The sequence below is a fragment of the Hylobates moloch genome, unplaced genomic scaffold, assembly GCF_009828535.3.
Source record: "Hylobates moloch isolate HMO894 unplaced genomic scaffold, HMol_V3 SCAFFOLD_24, whole genome shotgun sequence".
In the NCBI taxonomy this organism is placed as follows: Eukaryota; Metazoa; Chordata; class Mammalia; order Primates; family Hylobatidae; genus Hylobates; species Hylobates moloch.
Genome location: NW_026652299.1, coordinates 3405058 through 3427144, shown reverse-complemented (window position 1 = coordinate 3427144; position 22087 = coordinate 3405058). Strand labels below are relative to the sequence as shown.

Below are 22087 nucleotides of genomic sequence, written 5' to 3'. Positions count from 1 at the left end.
GTGTCATGTAGCGATGAGAAGAATGTATATTCTGGTGTTTTGGGGTAGAGAGTTCTGTAGATATCTATTATGTCCATTTGGTCAAGAGTCCAGTTCAAGTCCTGAATATCATTTTTAGTCTTCTGCCTTGATGATCTGTCCAGTACTGTCAGTGGGGTGTTGTGTGGGAATCTACACCACTTCATAGGTCTCTAAGAACTTGTTTTATGAATCTGGGTGCTTGTTTTATGAATGTTGGGTGCATATATATTTAGATAGTTAGGTCTTCTTGTGGAATTGAACCCTTTGTCATTTACATAATGGTAAGCATTACATGTGGTCTTCATTGTCTTTCTTGATCGTTATTGGTTTGAAATCTGTTTTGTCTGAAATTAGAGTAGCAACCTCTGCTTTTTTCTGTTTTCTATTTTCTTGGTAGACTTTTCTCCATCCCTTTACTTTGAGCCCATGGGTGTCATTGCATGTGAGATGGATCACCTGAAGACAGCATACCTTTGAGTCTTGCTTCTTTATCTAGCTTGCCATTCTGTGCCTTTTAATTGGGGCATTTCGTCCACTTACATTCATAGGTAGGATCAAATCTGTACATATCAATAATGTCATTGTGTTGTTAGCTGGTTATGCAGATTTGTTTGTGTGGTTGCTTTATAGTGTCACTCATCTGTGTGTTTTTTTGGAGTGGCTGGGTCTCTCCTTTCCATATTGAGGGACCTCTTATAAGGCAGGTCTGGTAGTAATGAATTCTCTTAGCATTTGCTTGTCTGAAAAGGATCTTATTTCTCCTTCACTTGTGAAGCTTAGTTTGCCTGGATATGAAATGCTTAGATGGACACTTTTTTCTTTAAGAATGCTGAATATGGGGCCCCAATCTCTTCTGGCTTGTAGGGTTTCTGCTGAAAGATCTGCTATTAGCCTGAAGAGATTTCCCTTGTAGGTGACCTGCCCCTTCTCTCTGACTGCCTTTAACATTTTTTTCTTTCATTTCAACCTTGAAAAATCTAATGATTATGTCTTAGGAATGGTCTTCTTGTGTAATATCTTGCAGGGGTTCCTTGCATTTCTTGAATTTGAATGTTGGCCTCTCTAGTGAGATTGGGAAAGTTTTCATAGACAATATCCTCAAATATGTTTTCCAGGTTGCTTGCTTTCTTCCCGTCTCTTTCCATTCTGTCTGTGTCCAAATGGCAATGCAATTTTGATTAATTCAGTGATTTGTTTAAATAGAAGTCAGTTAAGAGAGTTTCCTCTGTAGTTCAAATCAGAATATGTTCTTCAAGTAAACGAAGGCAAATTCAGTGAAAAGTTATTCTACATCTGACAGATGTTATCAGAAAATAGCTACATAGGAATGAAATTGCATTTGTAAGTTAAGATACCTATAGACCAGCAATGTTTCTGTTTATAGGGTGTCATGGATTTATGATACCAAGCTGTTTTTAGCTTATCTGTGTAGGAATTCTGCCTGTTCTAGGAAGATTGACATGTTTTCTTAAATGTAATATTTCTTGATACTCCCTAACACAAGTTCTCCACTTCTGTCTGATCAGGCTCTTTCTTCTCCCATGAGTGTCTAATCTCAGTAAATGTGTACAAGATTTATTTGAAGAAATCAAAAACATCTTTATAAATTCTTTCTTGTTTTTTTTGTTGTTTTGTTTTGTTTTGTTTTGTTTTTTGACATAGTCTTGCTCTGTTGCCCAGGCTGGAATGCAGTGGTGCGATCTTGGCTCACTGCAACCTCCGCCTCCTGGGTTCAAGTGATTCTCTTGCCTCAGCCTCCCAAGTAGCTGGGACTACAGGCATGCGCCACCACGCCAGGCTAATTTTGTATTAGTAGAGACGGGGTTTCTCCATGTTGGTTAGGCTGGTCTTGAACTCCCGACCTCAGGTGATCCGCCTGCCTCAGCCTCCCAAAGTGCTGAGATTACAAGCATGAGCCACCAAGCCTGGCCCTTGCTTTTCTAGATTATGTAGAAATGATGGAATTGAAAAGACCAGAAAGAATATCCAGTTCATAGGAGGTTCTTCAAGGTTTTCCAAATGTCGGCTACACAATTTAAATATTTTAAATATATTAAATATTTTAAGACTGTAATAAAAATAACATGCACACTCAAATGTGTTGTACCAAAGTGTAACACATTGGGGATCACAAAATAAAACTAAACTGTGCTACTAGTTTATATTTTTATGGACTACTGATTAAAGCTTCCCTACTAATTTTTATGTAGGTATTTGAACTTCCTATGAATATATGTTTTTATTTATTTTTTATTTTTGTTTTTTATATTTTCACTCTGTCACCCAGGCTGGAGTGCAGTGGCACGATCTTGGCTCACTGCAACCTCCACCTCCCAGTTTCAAGCGATTCTCCTGCCTCAGCCTCCCAAGTAACTGGGACTACAGACGCGTGCCACTGCGCCCAGCTAATTTTTTGTATTTTTAGTAGAGATGGGGTTTCACCATATTAGCCAGGATGGTCTCGATCTCCTGACCTCATCATCCACCCGCCTCAGCCTCCCGAAGTGCTGGGATTACAGGCATGAGCCACCATGCCCAGCCCATATGTTTTTATTTTTAAGTTTATAGCTGGCCTTTTTAACTCTTGGGCGCAATATTACATACCCAAATCAAATTATACAAGCAAGACCACTGTTGCAGCATATGTATGCCATGCATTTGGGTCATAATCCCAAAAGCCACAATCCTGAAGACATAATCCCAAATACTGAAATCCTGAAACATCAAATTCCCTAATGTCTAAAATCTTGAAAGTTACTATCTCAAAAGATCAAATTCTCAAAAATATTATTCTGGAAAAAATAATTTTAAAAATTCTTTAAAGACTTTCATTTACACTTTGAAAAGAGAATCTATTTGATAAACATAAAAACATGTCACAACACTTCACAGGCTACTTTACACAATGAAAGAGGAAATAGTAACATACATATTTTTGCAAGCAGAAACAGGTGACACAGTTATGAGCAGATGAACCATGTTCATGAATAAATCGGCCAAAAAGTGAAATAGATAAACACATATTACTATGGTTGGTAATTGTTTGCACCCATCTTTATGACTGCAATCATCTGAAATACCATGACAGACAACCTAAGTATTTTGATAAGATTAATCAAAAGCCTTAACAGGTCACCACCACATATGCCCAAAGAACCGAGATCATGAGAATTTTGGTTTTTACCTTTTAGAAATGCAGATACACAGAAAGGAACTGTCTTTATTTATTGAGGAAGTTTCAACATTTTATGTACACCCACAATGTTTTCACACAAAGTCAACTTGTGATAATGTACTTTCATGGAGTCGAATTTGCAATAAATGCATAAAATGAATTAGAACTCTCTAAAAGTCTTACATATTTTCTACATCCAGTATTGGAAATGATGCAAAGATGAAATACATACTGTATCATATTGGTGCTGTATGTGAAGCTACAGAAGTCATACACGACTGATAATTTGGCAGGGGAGATTTTTTGTATTTTTCATCTGTTCTGTGATCTTCAAAACACTCACTGCACTTGTATTTGGAGAGTCGTAGTGGTCTACACATTTTGTAAGTAAATGATGTCACTTGAAAATCTGGTTACTGCTCAGACATTTCAATTAAGCAATTTTCTGCTTTCACACACCAATAATAATTAGCTTTTAAACTTTGTATCTGTCATTATTAAGTAGCCTTGTACACTCACCTGAGCACAGCCCGTTTGCAACAGAACAGTTTCACAGATCTCTTCCATAGTGTTGTGAGGAATACAGTAAGAAGGAAGGATATTTGGCTTCTTGATACCAAATCTATATTAGACAGAGTTGGCCAGAGAGAGAGAACCAAGAGAATATGTATATAGACATATGAGAGGAGATTTATTAGGAGACTTGGCTCATGCTATTATGATGGGTGGGAAGTCCCATTGCAGGCCATCTGCAAGCCGGAGACCCTGGGATGCCACTGGTGTAAGTCCTGGAGTCCAAAGCCCAGCAACCTGTAGTTCTGATGTCCAAAGCAGCAAAAGAAATGTGTGTCCAAGTTCTCAAAGAGACCAGTTTGCCTTTTGTATTACTTCTCTCTAGGCCCCCAGGAGATTGGATGGTGCCTGCCAACATTGAGAGAAGATCTTTCCCACCTAGTTCGCTCAGACTCACTCCTGGAAACACCATCACAGATACACTAAAAATAATGTTTTACTAGGTATTACTTAACCTAGTCGAGTTAACACCTAAACTTAAGCCCACCAGTCCACCTCTTATCAACCTGGCACCCAAACACCTCCCCTTAAACCACACTTAATTTCCAAATAAAGACAAGAACAAAGTAATAGTTCCACCTAACATGATCCAACTATCTTGCGTACAAGTGAAAATCACTAATCCCTTCCTCAGAATTTGACTTTCAGGATTTCAGCATTTGAAATTTTAAGTTTTTGGGATTCTGATTTTCAAGATTGTAGACTTTAAGGACTTTGATCTTCTGGATTTCAGCATTCAGGATTAGGGGGTTCAGGATCGTATCTTTCGGGGTTCTCATTGGCACTAATATGCCACATTAAGTACAAACAGATGTAGGGGCATCTTTCTGCCATGTGTACTTTAGCACTTTAAAGTAGTTTGCAATGATAAGTTAATATGATAATACTATATTAAAGAAAGTTTTCTTGCTTAATTTAAGTTTTGGGTGGTTCTTGTCCATTTTTTATATTCATGACCGGAAATATGAATAATGATTATAGTCCCTCAGTTTTGAGAACAAGGTTTTCTATACTCCTCATTCAAGCTGCTGGACCATTTTAATTGCAGAAATCTTAATATTGCCAAATTATTTTTTAAAAAACTGTTACCATTTGTAACAGTGTATTTGTGATAATCAGAATTGTATCAATATTGTAAAGCCAAAACAAAATACAGAAATGACATTGTTGATGAGGATAATTTAAAATTGTCACCTATGTTCATTCTCTCTCTTTTTTTTTTTTTTTTTGATATGCAGTTTAGCCCTGTTGCCCAAGCTGAAGTGCAGTGGCATGATCATAGTTTATTGCAGCCTCAAACTCCTGAGCTCAAGCAGTCCTCCTGCCTCAGTCTCCCAGGTAGCTGGGACTACAGGCATGCACCACCATGCCCAACTAATTTGTAAAAATTTTTTGTAGAAACAGGGTTCTGCTATGTTGCCAGGCTGGTCTCAAGCTCCTAGCCTCAAGCAGTCCTCCCACCGTGGCCTCCCAAAGTGCTAGGATTACAGGAGTGAGCCACTGCACCCAGCCCCTATTCTTAATAATGAATTTAAATAAGTAGTATCATAATTTGATCTTATGAATTTTTACTAATGAATCTTTTCTGTTTTATTTAATGGCAGTTCCATTTACATTTCATTCAACAATGGAGACTACTGATAAAATAATTTGAAAATTAGTTTAATCCATTATTTTTACAAATTAAGAAATTAAAGATCAGTTTAAATGTGTCTTGCTCAAAGTTATAAAACTAGAAAATTGCAGATACCAAACTTTCTAATCCTTAGTTCACTGTTTTTCTGATTTGTTACTTCATCTCTGTGTTGCTGTAATACATCTAGTTCAACAAGTCATTTTCTGTGTGCCAGGCACTTTTCTAGGCACTGGTGATATCCCCTGAATGTGGAATTGTGCTGAAAAGAAAATAAGAATAGTAGATTCTATTCAGCCTCCACTCAGTTTTGATTGGATACATACCTGCAGTTAGCATCTGTGTGTGTGTATTTACCACTGTGTGTGTGTATTTACCACTGGGTGATTTTAATATATTATTAAGAAGAACTTTTCTATCTATGGTTATATTTTAGAAGAGTAAAAAAAGAAAGTTTTTTTAGTATTTTGAAAGGAGAGAAAAATGAGTAATTAAACTTAAAGCACATTGTTTGCATACTATGTACCTGACAATTTGTTTGGAAACCAGGAACACAAAGATAAATAAGACAAGGGATGTGTGTATATTAAAACAGAGTTTGGCAAGTGCTGAAACATACATGTAACACATGTAGGATGAAAGAGGAATAAACAGGTAACTCTAGGCAGGATAATAAAAGGTTACTTTAAAGAAAATGGGGGGAAGTTTTTCTATGTCCAGAGGGCAACATATGCAAAGGCTTAGAGTTGTAAACACATTGTTCAGGCATTTCCAAGAAAGTTTAGTGCAACAGAATACAATGGTTTCTTGGGAGGAGCTGTGAGTAGGCATTTTTTAGACATTGTTAGATGATTGAGAATGGAATTAATGACATGTGAGGACTTCTTCTTTTATGCCCTTGGTATTCCTCATGCTTCTATTTCATGCCTCATCCCTAGTTCTATTCCTGTGTTATTTTAAATCAGAGACAGTAATTTGTACTTCCTTATCTTATGGCGACTAGTTCAGTGCTGAGGGCTTGGTATATGCCTACTGATTAATAGTGTTCATCATTCACTCAACAAATATTTTTGGTTCCAGCATGTGCAAGGCCTGTACTTTGTGCTATGGGGGAAAAAGTGATACAAAGCCAACTTTCAAGGAGCTAGTGAATCCAAAACAAAAATTGGCCGGGATTTTTTTCTGTTATGATGACTGCTATATCCCGTGTGCTCACAGAGCTTACATTCTTGTCAGAGGAGACAGACAATAATAAGATAAATTGTAAAAAATAGAGTATGTTAGATAGTGATAAATACTAAGGAGAAATAAAAGTAGAAAAAGGATGTATTAATTATCAGAGAAAGAAAGATAAGGTAAATTTACATAATTTCTCATCCCAGTTTCCACAACTCTAGAACAGAAAAAATAAAAGTATATGCCTTATACAATTAAGGATTAAATGAGCTTGGATATGCATATATAAAAGATTGAAACTAGACCCCTATCTCTTGCAATATACAAAAATCAAATCAAAATGGATCAAAGACTCAGATATCTAAGACCTCAAGCTATGAAATTACTACAAGAAAACATTGGAGAAACTCTCCAGGACATTGGAGTGGGCAAAAATTTCTTGAGTAATACCAGCACAGGCAACAAAAGCAAAAATGGACAAATAGGACCACATCAAGTTGAAAAGCTTTATACAACCAAGAAAACAATCAACAAAGTGAAGAGACAACCCATGGAATGGGAGAAAATATTTACAAACTACCTATCTGCCAGGGATCAATAACCAGAACATACAAAGAGCTCAAACAGCTCTATAGGAAAAAAATCTAATTATCTGATTTAATCGTGGACAAAAGATCTGAACAGACATTTCTCAGAAGAAGTCATATAAGTGGCAAACAGGCATATGAAAATGTGCTCAACATCACTGATCATCAGAGAGATGCAAACAAAACTACAGTGAGATACCATCTCACCCCAGTTAGAATGGCTTTTATCCAAAAGTCAGGCAATGAATGCTGGTGATGATGTGGAGAAAAGGGAACCTTTGTACACTGTTGTACACTGGAAATGTAAATTGGGAATGTAAAGAGAGAACAGTTTGGAGGTGCCTAAAAAACTAAAAATGGAGCTACTATATGATCCAGCAATCTCACTCCTAGGTAGATACCCAAAAGAATGGAAATCTGTATCAGATATCTGCACTCTCATGTTTACTGCAGCACCATTCACAATAGCCAAGACTTGGAAGCAACCTATGTGTACATCAACAGATGAATGGATAAAGAAAATGTAGTATATATACACAATGGAGTACTATTCAGCCAAAAGAAGAATGAGATCCTATCATTTGCAACAGCATGGTTGGAATTGGAGGTCATTATGTGAAATGAAATAAGCCAGGTGCACAAAGACAAACTTCACATGTTCTCACTTATTTGTGGGAGCTAAAAACTAAAATAATTGAACTCACAGAAATAGAGAGTAGAAGGATGGTTACGTTACCAGAGGCTGGGAAGGGTAGTGGGGGTTTTTGGGGAGAGGTGGGGATGGCCAATGAGTACAAAAAATAGAAAGAATGAATAAGACGGAGTATTTGCTAGCACAACAGGGTGACTATTGTCAAAAATAATTTAATCGTACATTTTAAAATAACTGAAAATACAACTGGATTGTTCGTAACACAAAGGATAAATGCTTGACATGATGGATACCCCATTTATCCTAATGTGATTATTATGCATTGCATGCCTATGTGAAAATATCTCATGTAACTCATACATATATACACCTACTGTGTACCCACAAAAATTAAAAATTTAAAAAATTTAAAGGATTAAATGAGCTAATTTGTGTATATATAAAGTGTTCAGTGCAGTTCCTGGAAGTTGATAAGATAAATGGAAATATTATTTATTCATTTGGCTAAAATAACTTTAGCATCATAGCCATCTTCTTCTCATAATTTAGAGACTTCTTTTATTAACGGACATACTTTTCAGTGGTTTTAAACTACTTTATCTAAGGCTAATACTTTCTCACCCGTGTGTTGCTCCTTTTGGCTTCTGCTTCCACTGCACTCACATCTAATATTCCTTTCTTATTAAAGCAAATCATCATTCTTTGATAATACTTTGTCAAGAAAACAGCATTTGCTTATCTAGATGTCTGGTCATCATTTTCTATTTCAGCCATCAGGCAGGTATCCACATCTTCCTTTGGAAAACATTTATTACTGCTTCATCACTTATCACATCTCAAGGTTAAAAAGTCTGACAAAATGAGACCCCTACTTTTTTTACCAGCTAAAAATGAGTACGATATTAGAAATGTTATTAACAGACAGAAATGTAAAATCTTCAATATTAATTTTTCAGAAATGAGATCATTTGCAAAGATTAGGCGAAGTTTCAGGTCTCCCACTAACCTTTTCTTTGCCCATCTAAGCTCCTTGCAGCCCTAGATGTCTCCTGCCCACCACACCTACCAATTCTTGAAAACAAGATTAACTCTCTCTTCGAGCTTAATTAGCACGCCATACTTAGCCCTATCATAACAAGTATCATTCAGTGTTATGCCAACCTCCCCACCCCTCCTCTCCCCAGACAGTAAGCTCCTTAAGGTGAGGACTACGTTCTCTTCATGTTTGGATTCCCAGTATCCGTCACAGTGCCTCACATAGAGTTGATGTCCAATACTTGCAACATTAATAATAATACCTGGAGTACATTTATTATATCAGGATCATATAATAGAAATGCCACTTGACCTTGTTTCCACATCCCTTGGTTGCTCCTTTGTCTCTCTTGGCTGCTTTCTGAGAAACAGCACCACCCAACCATGTTCCCACACTCTGTCCTACACATTCCCCTGTCCTGCTGTCATTCAAAATCATTCCCTAGTTTTTCTTTTTTCTTTTTTTTTTTATTATACTTTAAGTTCTAGGGTACATGTGCACAACGTGCAGGTTTGTTACATATGTATACATGCGCCATGTTGATGTACTGCACCCATTAACTCGTCATTTAACATTAGGTATATCTCCTAATGCTATCCCTCCCCCCTCCCTCCACCCCATGACAGGCCCCGGTGTGTGATGTTCCCCTTCCTGTGTCCATGTGTTCTCATTGTTCAATTCCCACCTATGAGTGAGAACATGCGGTATTTGGTTTTTTTGTCCTTGTGATAGTTTGCTGAGAATGATGGTTTCCAGCTTCATCCGTGTCCCTACAAATGACATGAACTCATCCTTTTTTATGGCTGCATAGTATTCCATGGTGTGTATGTGCCACATTTTCTTAATCCAGTCTATCATTGTTGGACATTTGGGTTGGTTCCAAGTCCTTGCTATTGTGAAGAGTGCCATAATAAACATATGCGTGCGTGTGTCTTTATAGCAGCATGATTTATAATCCTTTGGGTATATACCCAGTCATGGGATGGCTGGGTCAAATGGTATTTCTAGTTCTAGATCCTTGAGGAATCACCACACTGTCTTCCACAATGGTTGAACTAGTTTACAGTCCCACCAACAGTGTAAAAGTGTTCCTATTTCTCCACATCCTCTCCAGCACCTGTTGTTTCCTGACCTTTTAATGATTGCCATTCTAACTGGTGTGAGATGGTATCTCACTGTGGTTTTGATTTGCATTTCTCTAATGGCGGTGATTTTGAGCATTTTTTCATGTGTCTGTTGGCTGCATAAATGTTCTCTTTTGAGAAGTGTCTGTTCATATCCTTCACCCACTTTTTGATGGGGTTGTTTGTTTTTTTCTTGTAAATTTGTTTGAGTTCTTTGTAGATTCTGGATATTAGCCCTTTGTCAGATAAGTAGATTGCAAAAATTTTCTCCCATTTTGTAGGTTGCCTGTTCACTCTGATGGTAGTTTCTTTAGCTGTGCAGAAGCTCTTTAGTTTAATTAGATCCCATTTGTGAATTTTGGCTTTTGTTGCCATTGCTTTTGGTGTTTTAGACATGAAGCTCTTGCCCATGCCTATGTCCTGAATGGTATTGCCTAGGTTTTCTTCTAGGGTTTCTATGGTTTTAGGTCTAACATTTAAGTCTTTAATCCATCTTGAATTAATTTTTGTATAAGGTGTAAGGAAAACTGGCTAGCCATATGTAGAAATCATTCCCTAGTTTTTCTAGTAATGATGTAGTTAGAGGAAGGTGGTATCCAAAAACAAACAAACAAACACAACAATAGTCTAGATATGAAGGGAAAATCTCAATGGTGGGAGTACCCTGTGGAGTAACTGTGGTCCAGGATAGCTCTTCCAGGTTAAAAACTTTTCTTATTCTCAAGAGTGATGAGCCCGTGAGATCTAACACAGACCATCTATATTTACAAGAAATTAATTTATATACCAGATTATTTATTTATGTGTGTGTGTGTGTGCGTGTGTAAGACTGAAATACTTGAGCTTGCTATCCAAGTAAGTAACTTAATTATATCAGAGCACCTATGAAATCCATCAGATAATCAGAAGGTTATCCAGTGGTGGCCATGGAGGTAGAACAAAATAAGTTAGACTGTTTCGAGGATTATTTTACCCAGGCTGAGGAAGAGCCTTGTCACACAGAATATAGTAATATCTCCCTGATGACTAGGAGAAAGTAAACAGGTTATAAGATCTCAAGTATACCTTTGAAAGACTTGATGAATTTATTTGCTAAAAGAAAACCATCTTTTTAATCTAGAAAAATTTCAGTGGCATTTTATATATCCTAAAAAGAGTAACTGTACAATTCGATTCCATAATTATTTGATTCCCAAGATGAGTTCCTGAGATAAAGATAATGTGATATTGCCAATGATGGTGGAAAGAAAGAAAGAAAGAAAGAAAGAAAGAGAGGAAGGAGAAAAAAAAGAAAGAAAAAAGAGAGAGGAAAGAAAAAGAAAAAGAAAGAAAGAAAAAAGAAGGAAGGAAGGAAGGAAGGAAGGAAGGAAGGAAGGAAAGTAGAGGATTGAAATTGGATGGTTCTCTGTACCCTTTACCTCCTCTAAGTCAAGAATCACCACAGTCTCAATTTCCTTGGGAAAGTTACCTATGTGCTTATGGTTTTAGCTGGCTTACTGGCCCTCCTACACACACTGGTAATGCATAATGATCTACTAAGAATTCATCGTTTACCCTTTTGAAGAAACCGTGAAATGTAGGATAAATGGTTATTTAGCAAAATAAGTTATACCTCTTGTCAAGGGCTATAGTGAAACCTTCAGCCTTATCTCAAGGTACTTTCTATTCCAGAAGTTGGAAACTCAAATGCCTATAGAGGCCAGGTGATGAGAATGAAGCAGGAAGCTACTGCAGTGAACTGGAGCGCCAAGTCCTTTCTGGAGGAGCAGCCACTGCTCCATTCCAGATAATTGTTGCAAGGCAGGAACGTTGGCCTAGTGTTACCATATTGTCCAGTTTCTCAGGTAAAGCAGGAAATAGAATTGTTATGTGAAATCTTTTGATTTAAATATTGCCAATTAATTTGCTTATATTATTATTCTTAACCCATGTGCAAGCCAAACACTTCTGTAGGTAGGGTTTGGCCCAGAGTCCTCCTGTGTATGACTGGTCTTACATTTTGCTTATCTGTTTGTTAAATTAGAGACTTTTACAGCTTTTGCTTTTCTTCAGTACATCCTCCAAAACACTCTATGCCTCATTTGGTTATATTGAAACTCCCTCCCTCTCCAACCTGAATACTTTGTGCCTAAGATGTCTGTGGCTGCTGCATTTTCCCTGCCATCCTCATCATTCCAATGAGCAGTCAGTCAAGTACTGAATGGAGTCTCCTTGAGATACTTTTCATTAAACGCCATTAAACATCCATGGGTTTTACTACTTGTTTCATTCCTGATATGTGAGCTACATAAACACAATAAAACATCACTTATTTCATGGGGCTTAGAGATTATATGCTGTTTGGGCTCCCTTTTCTAAAATCTGCACAGAAATAATCTTCCTCCTCTTGTTTCTTGAAGGACCTTACCCAATACTTTATTAGACTGTAGTTATCTTGAACATTTAATTATATTTGCTGGAGAGACTGATTGGACTTGAGTGTTCCTAGATACATATTCAGACACAGTGTATTTGGGTGGGTTTCTTCAGTGGATAAGGAGTTGTCTTATTTTTCCTTTGAGTAACCTGATTTTCAAGGTTACTAGGGGACTAGTAGGGTATTGCTTTACCTCTGTTTGGTATTGATTTATTTATATTTGTTTATATACTTTATATAAAGTATAAATTACTTTACTTCTGTTTGGTATTGATTAATCCAAGTAGGAACTTGGCAGCCATTGCTAAATGAATTGAAGACTGCTAAATATTTTTATAGTAAAAGGGTATGTAAATATTAGTGTATATATAAATACACCATTTGGTGTATTGCAAACCTCCAAATGGACATAATTTGCATTATTTTATTCTCATCATACAGGTTTGGGAATAAACAAAATTGATATACATCATTTTTCAACAAAGATTTGATGTTCATATATTAAGCTGCATCCCGAGTAGATAAAATACTAGTAATGCACAGATAAGATGTGAAAATTACCCCCCAAACCTTGTTGGTGTACTCTTAAATAGGTTATGTAAATACAGCCAAGTTTTTTAAATCAGTATTCCTTATGAGAAATCACCATATTACAGAAAATTACAAAAAATAACAGCTGTGGTAACAGCTAACATACAGGAATAAATCATAAATAATTTTTCCTTCAGAATTATAGTGAGTTTATCGTTTTGTTCATAGATGTTCTGGTGTAACTTGTTGCTATTCTTTAAAACAATTTCCTACATTTCTTGAGTACATTCCTAGGTGGGTTTGCAGAAAATATAAAAAATAAATTTTTTTAAAAGATATGTATTGGAGAGCTGGTAATTGTTCAATTTTTGGCTTTAAAGAAGGGAAGTGTTTCATAGTTAAGTATTTTCCACATATGCGTATAGACCTTCACTTCCCACCTCCTTATATATTTTCAAAGGCACAAAGTGAAGCTTTAACCTGAACCTCTCTTTCTCAAGTGCTTTTTCTTTTGCAATCTTGTAGGATGTCAAGGGCGAAGAGAAAGCTCAGTTGTTTGTAATAATTTCTGTGAAGCAAAAGAACTGGATATTATGTGGGAGAATTACAAGGGGAGCCTAATTTAAAGACTTGGAAGCCAAGTAAAGATTAGGAGGATGAGGGAAGTCTTCTGAGAAAGTGACATTTAAACTGAGATAAGTGGGAGCTATTCAGTGAAGAACAAGAGGGTGAGATGGGAGACAAAATTCCAAGCAGAAAAGTGGGCATGACACCCAGAGGCATTTTAGAACCAATCTAAAGGATAGCCTTAATTTTTATTTGCAGTATCTAGATCATAATAGGTTAATGGGGTATTCTTCCCGACTCTCCATATCTTTTTCTCCAGTTGAATAAAACAGAAGGAGAAATAATAGCATATTACTGGGCATGAAGCTTTCCAATAAAAAGCTTCCCTAATACTTCTAAGGATTAGGGAAACATTAATTAGCTCTTCTACAGATATAACACTTAATTTTTTGAAGATAGTATTTTCCCTGATTACAGAGCTAATATGTTTATTATAGAAAAATTTGAAAATCCAAAAAGGCAATGAGAAAGTATGTTTTTCTACTACCGGAGAACATATAGAGTATAGTGGTGTTCTATTCCTATGTCTATATAAATAGTAGCATTTTTGTAAATTAAGATTATAATTATATGTATAATTTTATAGTATGTTTTTTCACCTAACAAAATCATGGTCCTTTCCCCAGTGCTATTAAAATTTCTGTAATACGACTTTAATAGCTATATATGACTAATAACAATTTGGATACTTACTATGTGCTAGGCACATCTACATTAACTTTTTTCCCAGAACAATCCTATATGGTTATAATCTCCATTTTATAAGAAATTTTAAAACTTGTGCAAGGTCACAAGCTAATAAAGGGTGGAACCAAGGTTCAAACAGCTTCTAGCTTCTGCTGTTAACCAGTAATGCTATGTAGCCTCTCAATACTATGATTGATTTAAATTAAACCCTATTTTAGGCTTTTTAATTGTTTGACTATTTGAAATAATATTTTTGATTCTGTGAGTTGGCAGTTAAGTCTGGGCCCAGCTCTAGCAGCTCATCCCTGTTCCACATGGTGCTGTTACAAGTCTAGGGCCTCAGCTGGACTGGCGGGACAGCTAGACTTCTCTCTTTACATGGTCTCTCATCCTCAGTGGGGCTAGCTCAGATTGTTCACGTGATGATGGCATTCCAAGAAACAAGAACGAAAGTTATAAGGCCTTTTGAGTTTTAGGTGCAAAACTTGAACAGTATCATATGCATCAAATTCCACTGGTCAAAGCAAATCACAAGGCCTGCCAAGATTCAGCATATGGAGTGATAAATTCATCTCCTGATGGAAGGAACTGCAATTTTGTGGCAGCCTACCACATTTAGCAATTAGTTCAATGAAGACTTCTATGTGACTAGAGTGTATAAGTTGCTGAATTTTTGTAGCAAAATATGGCCTGGTATAAATAAACTTATTGACCAAAGATGGGCACAGACAAGCATGCCTGCTACCTTGACTCTGAGGACTGGCCTCACTCTCAGGAGCCTGTCTCTGTAACCTTGAGAGCTGATGAAAAATATAACTTTCCTACATCGTTATGATCACTCATTCTCAGGTTGTGAACTTTTGAACTTTTCTGCAGTGAACGGTCAAGGACATCTGAAGCTAGAGAATTTCTCTTTACGGAGTGGCAGGGGCAGGAGAGATTTGCCTTTTTAGGGTATCCTTGTACAACTACATAAAACAAATGGAAATGTGCTAGGGGTAGTTTGAGTGAATAAGTGGAGCCTGGCAGAGTTATTGGGTCGCTTACAAAGGATGTATCTGAGGCATATTTTGGAAGAAGTGACTGCACAGTGAAGATAAGCAATGAAAATAATAACTAGACCAAAAATGGGGCTAATGTATTGCACACTTTAAAAAATATGAAAAAAGATATAACTGCAAGATGTGTATGCTCATAAATAAAAATGCATGTCTTGAATAAATAGGTGAAAGGTGAAACAGATGAGGGAAGGTTGAATGAGGGATTGATTAGGTACTGTGGAGGAGCTGTTTGGATAATTGATATGAGGGTTAAAGATAATTAGAAAGAGGAAATGTCATTTAGGGTTACTCTAACAAGCATAATTCAGCCAATAATGATGGAAAGATTATGAATATGTTCATTTATTATCCAATAAAATGATAATTATGTTGTAGCCACTCAGACTTCCCTCTCCAAAATAGTAATGCTATTATTTTTAATCCAATCATGTCTGTTGTTACATGTATATATTGTTTTGGAATATAAGCATAAAGGCAGGTTTTATGTAGGTCTTGTTCTCAATTGGAGAATATGAGTTGTTCACTTTTGCAAATATAGGAATAGAGTGGACTTCTTAATTATCTTTAAATATTCCATAAGCTAAGTTTATAATCATAGTATTAAAAGTATAAGCCATGATTTAGATATATCAAATATCTGTGTTTTACCTCATGTACATAGTCTCAGCTTGATAAATCAATAATTAATTGGGTGTTGATTCTGTCCCACTGTGTCTCCCAGTATTCCCATCCACTGAGCACAAGATCATTGTGTGATGTCATTATAAACATTTTAATAGAATTTACTCATAATATCACATGACTCAAAAACCAATTCATTATTTTTATCATTAATCATTTAATCAGAAGAATTTGACATTTGATGTTATTAAAAAAGATTTATGAAGAATAGCTATTTACTTATTTTCATGATGTAACTTCATCTTGTTTTGAGTATAACTTTAAAAATACACATTTAAGCCAAGCATGGTGGCTCGCACTTGTAATCCTAGCACTTTCGAAGGCCAAGGCAAGAGGATCATTTGAGCTCAGGAGTTCAAGACCAGCCTGGGCAACAAAAGGAGACTCCCATCTCCACAAAAAAAAAAAAATCAAAAAATTATCCAGGCCTGGTTTGGGCACCTGTGATCCCAGCTATACAGGAAGCTGAGGCAGGAGGATAGCTTGAGCCCAGGAAGTCAAAGCCGCAGTGAGCCGTGATCGTGCCATTGCCCTACAGCCTGGGCAACGGAGCGAGACCTTGTCTCCAAAAAATTAAAGTAAAATAAAATACCCATTTAACACTTCATAAAGTAGTGAGTTTATTCTTAGGTTGACAATAATGTCATTAAAGCAAAATGAGAAAAAAAAGGTCTATTCCATTAATTAGCATCCTCTTGAAACATGTTTAATTTTTATATTGCTACATTTATTTATTTTAGGGGTTCCTTTATTAATCCAATTAAAATGTGTCTATAAACCACTTAGTAAATAAAACTGTGATTAACTTTATAAATAAAATTTAAACTTAGCATATTAATTTTCTTAGAAACCCTATCACACTTTTTGAACACAGAAATTATCACTCAGAGATTGTGAGATCATCAGGGAAAAATCTAGAGCAAAAGGCTCTTTTGCTGTTTTATGAACATGCATAGTCATTGGCTTCTTTTAAAAACCTCTTTCATTTTAAACACATGTGTTGCTAAAATTTTATAAGCCTACATGGTAAAAAATCAGAATGTAAAATTATATTGACTAATTAGAATATGCACAGTCTTTCTGAAGTATTTAAGCACCTACTGTATGCTAGGGATGATACCAGGAACTGGGAATATGACAAGGTCCTGCTCTTAGAGTGTTTACATTCCAATGGGGAGAGCTAGTCAATAAACACACAAATAAATGATAAACGATAATCATCATCATCAGATAATAAAAGTGTCAGTGAATTAACAGAGTGTGAGAGAGTACCCCTAGAGTTTACATTACAGTTTTTTTGAGGAGATGATGTCTAATTTGAACGATGAATGGTCAGAAGAAGCCAATGTAAAGAAGAAAATCCAGTTGCTAAAATTCAGTCCACCAAAAGCCATTTCTAGAGACTAATTTGCATTTTTAAAGGAATCAGGAAACTGAAAACATTGGTAGAATTGTGGCAGGTATCTCCCTCAGAACATACACACATGCACACACACACATATGCACACAATTTTGCATCTTATTGCTACTGTGTGTGAAATAAACATAAATTAAGTCCTAAGTATAAGATCTATTGTAGATCCTGAGTCTTAGTAAGATGGAGGTACCTTCATATCACAAAATCTTTTATTTTTTGACCTATGTTTATTGGGCTTAAATGAAGCCATATAAACAAGGTGGGTCTTTGGGGAGGTGAGGCAAGATGCTGTGAAATAGGTACCTCTAAAAGCATAGTAATATTAAAGTGTTAAATTTGGAAAACAGGAGAAGCTTTAGTTTTTATAATATTATAATTATAAAATTATAAAAGTAAAGCCTGACTACATCTTGGATGAGTCTATATAGAAGGTGAAGTTATCAGAATCATGAAGGCAAGTAGAATTGATTTTAATATTTAGCAAAAGAAGGCATGCATCAGTTTCAAAAGTTTAAGAAACATGGCCTGAAATGCTTTCCTAGTTCTACCCTCCTGGCACTTTAAGAAATGTATCAAGGACCCTAGAATTATGCAATTCTATGTTAGCAAATAATTTTAAATGAGTTATCAAGATGGGCATAGATTTATGTACAGGAATATTTTTATCAGATTTATTTGTCATTGTGAAAATTTGGGAGAAAAATCTATGTCCACCAAAGGCAAATAAGTAAAGAAATTATATATACATTTATCACAAAATTATATCCAACAATTAAAGATCATGTTTTGGAAAAGTGTTTAATGTCATAGTAAAATGCCCAGGAAGAAAAAAAAGTGGTAATGATTCAATATTTAAAAGACACATTTACACGTAGAAAATATTTGGAATCAGTACAACTGCTTCAGAGAACAACTTGGCAATATCTGTAGAGTTGAAAATGTGCAGATCCATTAGCATGATTGATATACCAATAGATAAATAGTTGTATAATCATATGATAGAATACAATTTCAAGGTTAAAAATTCATGAATGGGAATCCTGTATCTGCAATAGAGATAGATCTATGTACCTCAATAGAGATGGCTCTCAAAACACATTGAATTTTAGAAAAGTAAGTTGCAGAATTATATGTAGTATATACCAGTATTTATATAAAATTCCAAAATACATATAACAGTAAAATATTGTTTATGTATACACATATAGGAAATAAACGTATTAAAACATAACCCAGAAGGATACAGACGAGAATCATTATACTGGTTGCCTCTGGGGTGGAAGGGAGGGGATTGGGCTGAAAAGGAAAATGGGGTAGGGGTGAGGGATAGTATTTAACTTCATCTGTAATGTTTTCATCTTATTTTTTAAAATAAGCAAAAATGACAAAATGTTTACATTGTAAAATTAGAGTAGTGGATGTTGTTGTTTATTAAACTCATTTTTTATGTAAGCTTTTAAAACTTTCTAAAAACAAATGATTGAAAAAAAGCATATCAGTGGTTCCATAGACATTTAGGAATTTTTTGTTTCTGTGAAGAATGTCATTGGTGTTTGATACAGATTGCATTGAATCTGTAGATTGTTTAGGGTAGCATTGTCATTTTAACAATATTAATTCTTCTAATCTGTGAGCATGGAATAGCTTTCCATTTGTTTGTATCCTCACCTATTTGTTTAATCAGAGTTTTATAGTGTTTTTGTATTTTCAGTGGTTATTATTCAGCAGTGAGATTACAGTTCAGTTTTTATTTTCATCTTCAAACTTCTCTGTATTTTCCAAATTCACAATATGAATGTTGAGAAAAAAAATGCCACTTAACAGATAAATGATAACTATATTGGATTTTTGCCATGAGGGCTTCCTAAGACCCTTACAGTTGTGCTGCCTCTGGAAGGCTGAAGTAGCAGCAAAAAAGGGATGATCCTGCCATACCCCATCCCCAAACCCTGGACAAAAGAAATGAGAGGGCTGGCCGCCTGAAAGATGTAAAGCTGTAAAACTAGCCTTTTCTTGGGAAGAGAGGCAGACGGTTTAGGGTGTCAGTCTTGATCAGGCATCAAACTTCAAACAGGCATCAGAACAAGCACCTAGAGGGTTTACTAAAAAATAGATTGTCCCTAGAGTTTCTGATTCATTAAGTCTGAGATTGGGCCTGTGAATCTGCATTTTTGACAAGTTCCCAGGTGTTACTGGCAATAATGATGTTTGTCCCAGAACCATGTTAAAGAACTGCTGGTTTAAGCAAAACCCAGCCATCAGATATTGGTATTTTTGATTACTGAAATGTGAGGGAAGCATTTGGCAGGAATCACTACAATGTTATTATCTGGCAGATCCACAAATTACTTAATGGAGTGAGCCAGCCAGTCTCAGGGAAGTTGGAGCCACATTTAAGAGCAGGCAGGAAAAAAAAAAAAAAAGGTATCAAATAGAAAGCTGAAAAGTAGGGAAAATGGGAATGGGCCCAGTGTAATGATGAGACCACTAAAGAGATTTCTTTGGAAAAGCAAGGTAATAAAACAGGCATGAAAAGGGACTGTAAAAACACAAGTTTGGTCATCAGAGTCTGTTGCTATTTGACAAAACTAGAGGTCCAGGATGACACAAAGTTCATACCACTTTCACAAGCACTAGAAATTCCATGAGGCCACAAACTCCTTGTGAACAGGGATTGACCCTTCCTAACTTCCTCATCCCTCCCGTCCTCTTTCCTTTTTGTTCTTCCACATTGAGTAGCTCATTAGTGCCAAATATTACACTGGGCTTTGGATAAGTAGTACTTTGCTGTCGTAGTTCAGGCTGCTATAACAAAACACTGTAAACTGGATGGCTTATAAACAACATAAACTTTTTTATCATAATTCTGGAGGCTGGGAGATCCAAGATTAAGGCACTGGCAGATCCAGTGTCTGGTAAAGGACTAGTTTCTAGTGCATATGGTCTTTTCACTGCAAACTCACATGTTGGAAGAGATCTCTTTATGGCCTAATGCCATTCATGATGTCTCTGCCCCCATGACATAATCATCTCCCAAAGGCTCTATCTCCTAATACCATCACCTTGGGGGTTAGGATTTCAACCTACGGATTTGGGGGGACACAGACATTCAGACCACAGTACTTACCATCTTTGTACTCCCAGCACCTAGCATAGTACCTAGCACATATAGTAGCTGCTCACTAACTGTTGAATGAAATGTGAATAAACACAGACATGAACAGCAGGAGTCATGGTCAAAGGTACAGTGAGTGGACGATGTTATGCCTGCAGGTGGGCCATTTCTGTGAGAAGTATAGCACAGTGGACTGGGGCCAGCGATGCAAATTACCAGCTTGAGACCCCATTGGGACTGCTACTACTTGGTACTTTTCTTTACAGTCCGAAATTTTTCCCAGTAAATTTTTGATATTTTCCGCATTGCCTGCCAGTGTTTGCCACGTCCATACCCACAGTTCCTTGTTCTCAGTTGAGAGTAAATGCTTCATTACAACACCCTTAACCTGTCTCAGAGCCAAGGCTGCGAATAAGGCATATACCTGAGTATATGATGGCCTTTACTGCAAGGTGGTCTTCTGCTTTCCTAATGAGAGATCCAAAAAAGGTTTTGGGCCAACTTAAATACACAGACTTTTAGGAATGTAGTTAAGTAGTTATGTGTCTGTTTACACTGTTTCATTTGTTACTTGATTAAGTTATACATGCATATTTGAAATGCATGTTGTCTAAAATAATGCATTAGCTTTTTCACTTATGCATTTTAAAATGATTTTAATTTAATACTTCCATATGAATCTTAAGTCATTTAACACAGTTTTTCAGAGTATATCATCTTCGCTTCCATTTAAATTGTTTGAAATATAGTATTTTTTGAATCTGTGGACAATGCTGCCACTGAAATATTTATCACAAACCACAGGTCCCATTCATTCAGCACTAGGATAATTGTTTTTTATCCATTCTTTAGTGTAGTTTGATGAATCCCACAGTGTAACTATATACAGTATATTAAATTGGTCATAAAAAGGCTTCTTTACAAAAGCTAATAATACTAACAACTGTGAAGCTTCCTTCTCCGCAAGATTGGGTATAAATCTTCTAAAAATTTACTTGCCATGATTTTTTATTTAATAGCTCAATCAAGATAACCTTTATAAGCATTCCACACTATCATTGATTACGGCTGTTTCAAGCTAGTATGTCCTCCTCAAGTAGCACCTCGTAACTGAATAAGGAATTAAAAGAGCACCCCATAATATAAGGAATTTTGTAAACTCTTGACTATAAAACAACTTCCACTCATATTCAGTAATATGGGAGGGAAACCACCTCTTATATTTGGAAAAGTACTATAAATTTATTTCCTTCTAACTTTTTATTTTAAAAAAACGTTTTCTTTTCTAGACTGAAACTGTATAATGATTAGAAAAGAAAACTGAATCAAAGGGTTATATAATATTAAGGACTTATTAAAATATGGTTGGATTAACAGACAACTCTGTAGTTTACAGGTCATAAGAAGTGATGGATATATTTTTATGTCAAGTTAGAAGGAGGCCTTATGTGTACGTTTGCATGTTTGAGTGTATGTGTATATGTAATGCCATAATTACGGGTCTGTCTCTAGTAATTAGAAAGTTGGATATGCCAAAGAGCAAGGAGATTGGTTTAATTGGAGTAAGTGGACTAA

At 36.0% G+C, this 22087-nt stretch overlaps 1 protein-coding gene across 2 annotated transcripts in view; it reads left to right on the top strand.

Annotated features, from left to right (window-relative positions):
• MBD5 (methyl-CpG binding domain protein 5) overlaps positions 1 to 22087 on the top strand; it is a 470039-nt gene that overhangs the window by 389198 nt on the left and 58754 nt on the right. The window lies entirely within an intron of this gene.